Raw genomic sequence first — 12,330 nt, forward strand, 5'->3', positions numbered from 1 at the left:
TATTCATTTAAATCGTTCATTTAAATCAATTAAGATATAAATCACTCCCGGGCTTCTAAGATGATGACATAAAATAGCAAATATGAAGAGGCATTAACAAAATACGTCGAAAAACACGGAATATCGTGACAAAAATACAAATTGGCTTGAGGCGTACTTACTAATAAGTATATAAAACTTGACAAAATCAAACGTACGATTATTCAAACAATGGAATGAATGAAAATAACAACTGTCATTTTCCAAAAATAACTAATGGATTAAACCTTGTGTCGTCGCTAGCTAAACTTTCCACTTATATGACAGTTCTGTATATCAGATCTGTAATATTAACAAGTTTGGTGAACACTTGATAATGCTTTGCATTATTTTACACCATTAATTAACTTCCATCATCGTTGGTGTACTAGCAGGATCCCATTGTCGAACTTGAAACATCTAACAATTCAATAGCATCTGTCTTAAATTATGTCCTAATATACTGAGTTTGACTCTGAATTATAATTTGAAACGAGTCTATCTTCGCTTGAATTGAATGGAATAATTGAGTGCATCGTCAGAAGGAAAACTAATTAGGAATTTATACAAAAATTCTTATTCTATAAGGTTGGACGATCGGAATAAAGGGTTGATTTGGACACACCCAGATCGAGCTTGGCTGCATATTCACACCTTCAGCATAATCAAAATGACACCATACTCAAGCAAGAGTTCCACCAATGGATTATAACCAAATCTTAACCAAAATCAATCTTAAGGGTTATCATTTCTGATCGGACTTGTAAAGCGTTGGCTCAAGTAGGTGGTACAATGGGACGAGCATAATAATCTATGCAATATACCATGGTGTTCCATACCAGATTGGAATGAAAAAAGAATAGTATTAGCAAAATCTAAATTTTACCTTCAAATGAGAAATATGTCAAACCCAAAACAAACTGCTATAAGATAGACGACTTATTTTCTATCAAGTAAGCTTAAATCATCTTTAAACAATGTTCTCATTCGAAATAAACCTATTATATGTGACGACTGAAAACTATAATGGCGGAATAATATACAAAAAGCATAATATCTCATAAACGCATATTCCAGTATTAAACAAAGAAATACAATCATACGAAATAAACATATAAGGTAGATATAGTCAATGATTTTTAACTGTCCAGAAACTATTTCATTTGTCTACTTTCAAGTATTGCATGCGTTATCAGCTTTTGGAAGTAAGTTCAAATTAAACTTTAAACAGTTTAACCTTACATAAGATAACAGAAAGTTGTAAATTATAACACCTTGGCTAAATACATTCATATATGACGCGGAATAGCATCGACACGTATTAAAGGTAATTTGTTTTGGAAACGCTGTAAAATTAACATAATATGAGTCGTATGAATTGCTACAGAACTATAATAGAATAAGCAGTATTGCCTAATACCACTGGTGCTTATCAATCTATTGTAATTCACCTGTTGATAACCTGCATAGAGTATAAAGGGGCCAAAATAAATAATGTGACACTTAATTCGCGATATACTCTAATATCAACTTTATTTCATTAATCTAACAGATAAATTTATGTCAGAAACAAGAAAATTGACAACATGAACATCGAAAGCTTAACAGCTACGAAAGAAAATTAAAAAAAAACATTATGAGAGCAGGTAGTTTTAGGTGATATTGGATTGATGCAGTACCCGTCCTATGTTATGCTGAAAGTGGTAAATTTCAGTTAATAATAAAGTTTGAAAAATAATTGTGCACATAACGTCATTCATTTTGAATCATTTGATACACAATTGACTTATGTGTCTCTTTAATCCTAACGCTATATGTCTAGGTATGTTTCTATAATCTGAAAGTATCATGTTTAAAATGTTATTTGAATTTCATCTTTCACACAATATAATTTAAGTCATAAACAAACGTATCTGAACAGGAAACATACATTTGCCATTTATTTCATTTGCAGGAATGTATCATCTTCTGCCTGTTTTATTATTTACTATAGAAATAAGTATATCAAGTAAGTACCGCATTCAAAAAGATGTGTAATAACATAAATATTTGAATACAATTGTATTTTAATGACGGTTTCTTTGCTTCTTATTCTAAACACTCGCTTCTAACAAATTAATGGAGGAAAAAGAGAACCAAAATCAACATTTTTCAACAAAGTTTTAAGATTTTAATGAAAATAACAAACCTTTAGTAAACATTTAGCACATGCAAATAACACGAAAAAATTAACCGGACATGTGTTGCACATGGTCATACATTGTGGTATTTTATTTAGTTGGTATATGTGCTCTTTATTTGTCCAAAAAGATCACTAAACCTCGTAATTTTCACGAAATCGTATGATAATATTTATTTATATAACTGAATTCATCATGGCGTCATGGATTGCAAACAACTCGTTTTTAATTACATTACTCCAACTTTTATGCAGACTGGAATTGATATCTCAAATTTCATCAGAGGTTATCATACTATTCCTATAGCTGCGAAAAAATTTTAAATATTTTATATGAAGCATCACATTCCTTTTAAGTGTTTTGTTTTAAGATTTCAAACATTATTCTCTGCTTCAGATCATTACAATAACAAGAAATCATATCATTAGGTAAACGGATCCTTTGGTAATTTATATATATTATTAAATTCGTGTTTTGTAGATTGTGGAAGAATATGCTTATCTTGTAGTGGTGTAGAAAGTGTCGGAGAGTGTTCAGATGTAGAAATATGTGCAAATGATGAGGTACATATCAATGAATACGGCTAATAGTTATTATAAGCCATGCATGGAATTCAACTGTCGTATGAAAGGCAAGAGTATGGTTTTAAAAATGATCAAATGTTCTGATGTTCCGCATACACTCATTTTCAATATACCGATTTGTGTAAATTTCAGATAAAAAGAGAGCTTTGGCAAATTTTAAATTGTCCAAAACACTTATCTTCACGTCCATAACATGAATAATAAACATAAAATCTTGCAAGATAAATAGCAAAACTTCCCACATTTCAAAATAATAACAGTAGATACAAGGATACACGAAATGGAATGCTAACCAATGAGGTTGTGTGCTGTTATGTCCTACAACCTTCTTATGGTTAATATATAAGGCATTATAAGCATGCTGCAATTAGAACTTTAGTTTAATATCAAGGAAGAGCCGTATAATTAGATATTTTTATATATTACATTTTATACAAAACTATGTGTATTTAAGGATCTATTAGACATAATAAAATCATGAATATATAATTGCACCATCATTTCACGTGCATTTAAACGGTTTTTTTCTGTTACATCACATGCACGGGTATGTATTTGTTAGTCCACATTAATAACAAAAACTGAATCATACAACTATTTTTCAACAGGTTTGCTTTACACAAAAATACCAGACTCCTACTAAGCAACATCTGTTTGATTATGGATGTTCTTATCATCAGGTGAGAAACGGTGTAATTAACTTATTAATCGACCTTAAACGAAGAAACGTCTAAATTCATATTGTCTTATATTATATTTTACCATATATTATTATATGACGTGCTTCGTTCGCTTTGTGAATAAACCCATGTTCTAAATCCAATGAAATTTGTTTTCTACTGCAGAATAGTGAATGACCATGCATCTTATATATTTCATTAACTCAAAACAGTTCCAACCTCTTAAACATGTTAAATGATGTACATGTTACTAATTCGTTTATTATGACTGTAACATGTTGTAGTTCGAAATTGACATATTTGATCTAGATACAACCGTTCATGCTGGCTGTTTAAAACTCCTTCCTCTGTTTGATGCTAAATTACGTGACACTTTATTCTATGGGAAGCATTGTCATGTAGCTAATTTCCCCCGTATATCAACACTTACTGTGATAAATAGTAAAACCTCTATCATCTTACCTTGACATGTTTATGCCACAGTTTTACATGGAAAGTCCAAATCTATTATAGTTTTGTGTATCTGGAAACTCTGGTTCAGTATTTGGAAAACGTCTAACAGGCCACCATATACTTTGTCATAATTGCTGCAACAATACAAACGTATGCAATATAAGGAGTTTGTGTGGGTCGGATACATGCTCATCACATGAAACAAAAGGTACTTATCATCATTTTAAGTTTTTGTGAATCAGTAAAGATACTCCTCTTTTGATATATTACACACTACCTCAATTGGTTCCCACAGGAAAATATTCAATATCTATTTTGGAATATACAATTACAGTTTCAGTCTAAATAACACCATTCTAACGTTATCATCAATACGCTCATTTTTCAACGTCGTAGAGGATATTTGTACTTCTTATGAAACGTATAGATTCTTAATAACTTGCAGTGGCGTAGCATGCATGTATGCTCAGATGCTCAAGCATCCACATCATTTTGACAAAAAAAAATTAAAAAAATATTATATGATTGCATGTGTTCACAGCAGATACACACGGAAGTATCCGAATGTAACAAGGTTGAGGATATGAGAACATCGTCCAATCATTTCCGAAGCAGTATGCGTGGTTTTCACTTTAGGATCGTTTAGTTTATGTAAACAAGATGGATAAATTGCAGAAAAGTGCTTTCGACTTTTTCGTAAAATTTTACGTCGTAGCGCGCAGTCAGCTGTGGCAAGCGCAGATTGTGATGATACACAGACCTGCAGACTTGTTTAGTCTAAAATTGAGTCAAGCAAAGCGATTACATAGCAAGATTACTAGTAAACAACTAAACAATCATATCCCGATATCGTTTCCTGTGACATGAAAGACGACGATATAAAAACTCTACTTGTATTTACTGTAATGGAGTGTGATAAATACCCATTTCTATTACGGTTCAAATATTTAATTTTATTTTCAATAGAATAACAGAGTTTCAATGTCCCGCATTGCACATATTATATATATCCAAGATACAAGGGCAATAACTAAAAAAAGCACTTTTATTTTAATATCTCAACATGCTCAAGAGAAATAAAGGCTTCATCTAGCAAACGGAATAGGATTTCCATTATCATTTTATGTTTCCACGGGGCATAATTGGTTAAAAATATTTAATCAGGACTTATTTTAGTTAGTGTCAAAGACATTTCTGATATAAGTTTCACACAAATCTTGCAAGAATTGTACACGCATTACAGCGTTAACAAGACAGGACGGACGTCCGATATTTCCATGACCCCTGTATAACGCGTTAAGACAAGTAATCAAACAACCCATGGGTTGGATCAAATTCCGCTTCCTATATTTCAAAGTTCCGTAAATAAATAAGTGCCGCTGTAATGGGTCCGTTTATGAAATGTCAAATATAAGATTCGGTGTGAAACTCTTTCATCAAATATTTCTGAATTAAATGAAGGTAGTTTCGAGAAAACAATAAAATCTTTTTCAAAATATATATATTGGTGGGTATTTTGAAATTAAACAAAAATTTAGCCAGTGTCTGATTCTATGGTAGTACACATGCATACAGGGAAAATCATCCGCAAAATATAATTTTCTGCATAAAATGGGCCCAAAAATGTTCGCCAAGCTCCGCTCGGCGACAGTTTCGCATCCACATCTATTTAACCCTGGCTACGCCACTAATAAGGATGAAATTTGGAAACTTATTGTTTGCATTGTTTTGTTGTTGTGGAAATGTGTGAGTCTTTTTCATGTTCCTTAAAATTATTACTTATGTAGCTGAATCATGACGTTGTTTGAGATAACTTAAATAAGATGTAACTCAAAAAGTTCCTTTCTTTCAGACAGCAAACTACCCCGAGAATGTGATGATTTATCGAACGTTACCACAGGAATAAATACTATTTATCCCGATGGTATTAATCCAGTGCAGGTTTACTGCATAGTAGCCAACAGTGAGAAATGGACAGTAAGTTTTAGATAAGGTGTGAAAATAATAATGCAAGGTATTTTTAGAGAAACACGATAAGAGTGTTAGAATCGATAGATAAGAGACTATTTAATGTACAGTAAGAAAAGTCTTTAGTTACAAGTTGCGTTGGCGTTGGTAGATGAATTTCAGTTAATCCTTAGTGTCTGTGTAATATACTGCAATTGCATTTATATTTCTTTTGTACATGGGTTGTCATTGTCCATTTTGTTCAATCTGTATGTAAACGAAATGTCAATTAAAGAAGCTTAGTTGTTAGACAGATGCATCTGGTACGTGCGAGGTTCCTACTTAAATCCTTATTATTAACAAGCTAGTAATTTAGTAGATGAACTACTAATACCACACAGAAACCGAGGTTACCTTATCAAAAATATGCGTTGTCTATCTTAAATCTTTTCTATATACAGAATATCAGAGGTTATAATCAAATAATTCAATGGTTTTGCATCCATCTCTTCTAACCTCCAAGCATTGACGATCAATAATTTGTTAGTTTATTAAAAAAAAAAATTACCTGAACTTGCATTTGTGCATTAGTATTAGATCATCATAGCTGAGGTTATGGGGTAACAATTAATATGCAATGAGTGAAATAATACTGGTTCGTTCAAAAACCAAAATTTACAAAGTTATTTTGATCAAATGTTTTACCATTATATTTAACCATTTTCAAATCAACTGGTAATGATCTTTGATCGTAAATACTTTCAGGTCATACAGAAATTTTGACCGCAATTGGGAAGAATATAAAAGAGGATTTGGGTCTGCTAGTGGTGAATATTGGCTAGGTAAGACTTCAAATACTTTTTAAAATGTATTAAAAAATTAGCAGATGTGATGCAGAGAACTATAAACCATACTTTTCTAAAAATGATCAGTTTTGTACATTTCAAGAAGTCTCAATATTAACGATGCCAATTGTATTACACGAGATGCGTTTTCCGATAAACTCGATCAATGTCTTTTCATAGATATTCGACGCCAAAATATTTAAAAGTCAAAAACTTTACCTTGACGAGCTGACAAAACAAAAACAAAACAACAAAAAGAACTTAAAGTAAAGTCAAACGCGGATAAGAATCCAGATCTATACACGAGGGAGCTATATCATTAATTTAAAAGAGTTCAAGATTTTATATGAGCGTTTGTTCGTAGTATAATATGAAATTTCAAAAATAAATGTGCGGTGGTTCCGCTGTTGATTTTAGTTTTTGAAATACATACCACACCGTAAGATATGGAGAAATATGTCATTGTCTTGTAATATATGTTTTGGTGTTTTAACATCCAATATGGTAGAAATGTTATTTCTAGCTGTTTGAAGCATCATGTTACATTATATTTTAAAAGATATAAGGTGCGAGTCCTGTAGGTCCTGTCAAGATATGGATCGCAATAAAATAATATTTTGTTTCGATCAATAGTTTACGCTGAATTAAAAGATCTACAAGTATTAAGATCTTTTTTTAAGGAGGTGGCTAGATTATAAAAAATAATCTTAGATTTGAAAAATGATCCTTTCATCTATTTTGATTCAAGTGCCACTGATGAGTCTTATGAATATAAATCGTGTGTCTGTCGTATCGAACTACAATCCTGTTCATGCAGTACATTTTGTTATGTATAAGAAAGTGACTATTTCAAGTATATCAAACATTTATCCATGTGTATTTCTATTAATCAAAAATAAGGCTTACAAATGCATAAAATCAACTAACAGGGAAGATGGCATAATTTGAAGATATTCTTAAACTTAATATAGCAAAAGCTGATTAGAGAAAACAAAAATCAGCACACTTAGTCTAATGTGATTCTTGTCCATTTTAGGGAATGATAACATTCATCGAATATCCACATCCACCAGTCAAAAGTTGTCTATTTATCTAGAAGACTTCAACGGCAATTTTGCATATGCAAATTACTCTGTGTTTTCTATTGGGGATGAACATAGAAAATATCAGCTGAGGGTAGAAATGTTTTCAGGAACAGCTGGTTTACGTATGTATTCGGTTATATAGTTAACTCTATAACAATACAACAACACTTTAAATTAAGTTTTAATTTTGAAGTATCTCCTTGCAAGTCTCTCGTTTCATTTTTTTTATTTATCAACTAAACATTTAATTGAAATGTTATTTAACTACACTTATTAGCTGGATTCACAAAGAAGATAACATGGTTTCAATTATGTGGTACTTATACCGTTGAAACCACTAAATAAGTTATATATTGTGGTTTTTTAAATGTACAAAATATAAGGTAACATGTATAAAATGAACCCAAAATTTAATATCGTTTATTGTCGCAGTATTTTAATTTTGTCCATTTTAATGAATTAAAGATTAATAGTGTTGCTTTTCAATTAGTTTTTTATCATTAGGAGTGTTTTGTTCTTATTAATTGGTCTTTAACTAGTTTGTGTATGCCAATTTACGTTATGAATCATTGTATACCGTATCCGTCCGTCAGTCAGTCCGTGGTCAACATGTTGGACAATTACTCAAAAACGCTTTAATCAATTTTTAATGAATTGTTTACATCTGTTGACGTGGGTTCCCTTTTGATTTTTATAAACTAAACACAACAACAGTTCTATAAACCTTCTTCCTGTTCAGTGTTATCTAGTGATCTTGCAAGGTTATAGAACATACTCAGTGTGTCGGTTTTCTTTGCATGTGGTATTTTTTTAAAGCAGAAGTCGTGATTCCAAGGGGACAATTAACAATCATATGTCGAGGAAAAAGATTGAACACTGTGTTCAAGACGAAATAACAAACAGCAACTAGACAACAGAACATCGAAAAATTAGAAGATATTCTACACTTATCGCACCCAAAACTATAAGGGATACAGATCGCAAGTGATTTGACAGAGTATAGGGCAGATCCTCTTCCACTAGTGGCAACCATTTATTATTTTACTATTTCAATTTAGGTCATAACAATATGTTTGATGTTAATAAATTAAAAATGGCATATAGTAAAAACGGAGCAGGTATTGGTTTATTCAACTACAAAACTTCATATGTAACACAGTTTCAGTTTCTCTGCAACTTATGAGATGATCCTCCTTTTGATATAGTTTGCCTTCTAAACATGGATGTAGCATTTCACCAAGCTATAATTTTACTGACTTTATTCTGCCATAAAATATGTCTTTAAATTTATTATAATTTTGAATAATGTTTTATTTCTGTAGCTGATGAAATATCTCCTATTTACAACAAGTACGGTTTTTCGACAAGAGATCAAGATAATGATCAGAACTCCGGAAGTTGTTTTTTGCAGTTATATTATGGTGCCTGGTGGTATGGAAATTGTGGGTATGTAAATTTAAATGGACCATACATGGCAGGACCTATCTCAAATTTTACCGGCATGGTGTTGACTGGATGGCCAAAGGGACACTATTCACTTAAGAAGTCTACAATGATGATAAAGCGATTTTACGAAAGACCGTAATCCAGGAATACTGTATCGGGTACAACGATTTCCCAAGAAATACAAGTACCTTTATAATATCCCCAAAACAAACTGATATATCCTGATAACAAGATTGTTTATGGTGTTATGCTAATTTTGTATGGTGTTATACTACTTTTAACAACATTAAATAATATTAATTAAAGATATTACTCGTTTTTACTCAATAGAAGTTTCACTTCAAGAATTTGATTTGTATGTCTTGTATACAAAATATAACGTCCGCCAGATTGTTTTCAACAAGGAATTTGCATACAAGATACAAATCGATTTTCTGAAGATTGCGTGTATTTTTATTAATTATGAACGCCTTAAACCTCATTATTGTATGTTGTTACACTAATTAAGCAGTATAACCGTCCAGTACAACACATATATAAATAAAGGCAACAGTAGTATACCGCTGTTCAAAACTCATAAATCCATGGACAAAAAACAAAATCGGGGTAACAAACTAAAACCGAGGGAAACGCATTAAATATAAGAGGAGAACAACGACATAACACTAAAATGTAACACACATAGACAAAATCCCACGAGAATAACAAATATAACATATATATATAACTTCAAAACTAAATACATGAATTTGGTATAGACAAGTACCGTGACACGTCTTATCGCAATGTGAATTCACACTCAAAAATAAGAGAAAACAAACGACACAACGTTATAATGTAATACACACAGAAACGAACTATAATATAACAATGGCCATATTCCTGACTTGGTACTGGGCATTTTTAAAGGGAAAAAATGGTGGGTTGAACCTGGTTTTGTGGCATGCCAAACCTCGCACTTTTATGGCCATGTGAAATATAACATCAAAATGACAACACAGGACTACAATATAAATAAATTGGAGAACACAATTGACAAAGAATCACACGAACAACAGCCAACAAATATATAATATTTCTCAAAAGTATAAAGTGGCATATTTTACAGTTGCATGTACAGTACTCATGACTCATATGTCTTGATTGTAATAAGGACAATATTATAACATTTTATTTATAATAATATATTATTGTCACATAAAATTTTATTAAACCTCAGTAAATATTTGTATTATAAAATTATAGAAGAATGAATTAACTGTGATTACGAAATTATTTTGAAAAGACTATTTATTGGGGTCAAATATTATGATTTTCTGTATAATAAAACATGTATGTACGGTCTATTTGGACTTTGGCAAGTGTTAGTGTCTCTGCTAATCGTCAGAAAATAGTTGGTTTTTCGTGATTAATTAATTTGCTAATGTGATCATACATGTAGCTAGTAAACAGTTGTAGAATATTTTACTTGGTATCAATACATGTTAAAAGACAGATGCAAAAAAAAAACTGAACAGTACAACCACAAAGTTTTACACCTTAAATACACAAACTAAGATAACAGGCAAATTCAACTTGTCCCCCAATCTTTCGATCTAAAAGGTCTATTTCAATGTGTGTAGTCACTAAAGTGTCTAAATGGAGATGAATATATTGTTTAAAGTAAAATAGTGATAATTTGTATATAAATCTGTACTGAACATTAAAAAGATTTCTGACAATGCTAAATGAAATAGGATTGGTACTATTGTTGCGCTACCATTGAAACAAGTTTAACATTTATATTTTATATAGAAAAAACGAAAAGAAAGCAAAAAATACAGATAATTTAAACATTGATCAATGAATCATTGAAATGAGGTCAAAGTGTGCCTTTCTAGACGGACAAGTACACATAAATCGTTTAGTACATTGATTATATGTGACCTTTTACGCATAGTATCTGATAAAAAAATCGTCCCGAAGAAAATGGTGGGTAAAACCAGGTTTTATACTAGTAGTTAGATTAACCTCCCATATGAATAACAGCTTGTGGTGAAAGTTTTTGCTTTTGCAATTTCTCTCTTTTTATAACCTTACGGTACCAAATTGACTATTGTTGTATTTGAAAAATATGCCAAAAAAAGGTAATTATCAAATTTCAAGGGTAATAACTCCTATAAGGTGTCAATAAAATTAAAGGTACCAATTTTCTTGCACCAGATGCGCATTTCGACAAAATATGTCTCTTCAGTGAAGCTCGTGGCCAAAATAATTGAAATCCAAAGCTTATATAAAAGATGAAGAGCTATAATCCAAAAGGTCCAAAAAGTATAGCCAAATCAGTGAAAGGAATCAGAGCTTTGCAAGAGGGAGATACATTACTCAATTTATAATAATTTCTAATATTTTGTAACAGCAAATTTAAATAACACAAAAAATCCGTATTTTCATGCAAGTACCGAAGTACTGGCTACTGGGCTGGTGATACCATCGGGGACTTATAGTCCACCAGCAGAGGCATCGACCCAGTGGTAGTAATAAAATTAACGGTACCAATTTTCTTGCACCAGATGCGCATTTCGACAAAATATGTCTCTTCAGTGATGCTCGTGGCCAAAATAATTGAAATCCAAAGCCTATATAAAAAGTGATGATTTGGTTCATGTTGACTTATTGGTAAATTTTATTGCTTTTGTCGTTTATACTATTAAAATTTTATATATCTTTTAGTTTTAAAGATATTAACTTCCAAATTTGCGAACAAGACTGCCCACTCTGAAATGTCTTGCTTGATATACTTTTAAAACATGATTGAATTCATGTTGATTTACTGTAATATGAAGTTTCACACACATCATGTAAATAATACTAAGACCAGGTGAACCCTTTCTGATGGACATGCAGACCTTGTAGGGATCCCAAATCCCAAATTTAGTGAGCCTATTGCTTATAGTATTTATGAAACAGCATTCCTTACTTAAATTGAACATTGACAAAAAGACCACAAGAATAAGGTCAAGGTCATATGAACCCACCCAGACATGTACACCATGCAATCATTACATACACCAAATATGGTTGATCTACTGTGTATAGCATCTGATTAACTA

The 12,330-nt window shown here is 31.4% G+C and overlaps 2 long non-coding RNA genes across 2 annotated transcripts; both read left to right on the forward strand.

The window, feature by feature from the left end:
• Window positions 1-1,270: 1,270 nt before the first annotated feature.
• Window positions 1,271-5,894, forward strand: LOC143052328 (uncharacterized). The gene is made up of 6 exons (XR_012971086.1): window positions 1,271-1,345; window positions 1,973-2,026; window positions 2,679-2,761; window positions 3,391-3,462; window positions 3,976-4,123; window positions 5,768-5,894. It is a non-coding gene; the product is annotated as an uncharacterized LOC143052328 (long non-coding RNA).
• Window positions 5,895-6,627: 733 nt separating this feature from the next.
• On the forward strand, window positions 6,628-9,392 carry LOC143052329 (uncharacterized). The gene is made up of 3 exons (XR_012971087.1): window positions 6,628-6,704; window positions 7,744-7,914; window positions 9,115-9,392. It is a non-coding gene; the product is annotated as an uncharacterized LOC143052329 (long non-coding RNA).
• The last annotated feature ends 2,938 nt before the right edge of the window (window positions 9,393-12,330 follow it).

Source organism: Mytilus galloprovincialis, chromosome 11, assembly GCF_965363235.1.
Source record: "Mytilus galloprovincialis chromosome 11, xbMytGall1.hap1.1, whole genome shotgun sequence".
Lineage (NCBI taxonomy): Eukaryota > Metazoa > Mollusca > Bivalvia > Mytilida > Mytilidae > Mytilus > Mytilus galloprovincialis.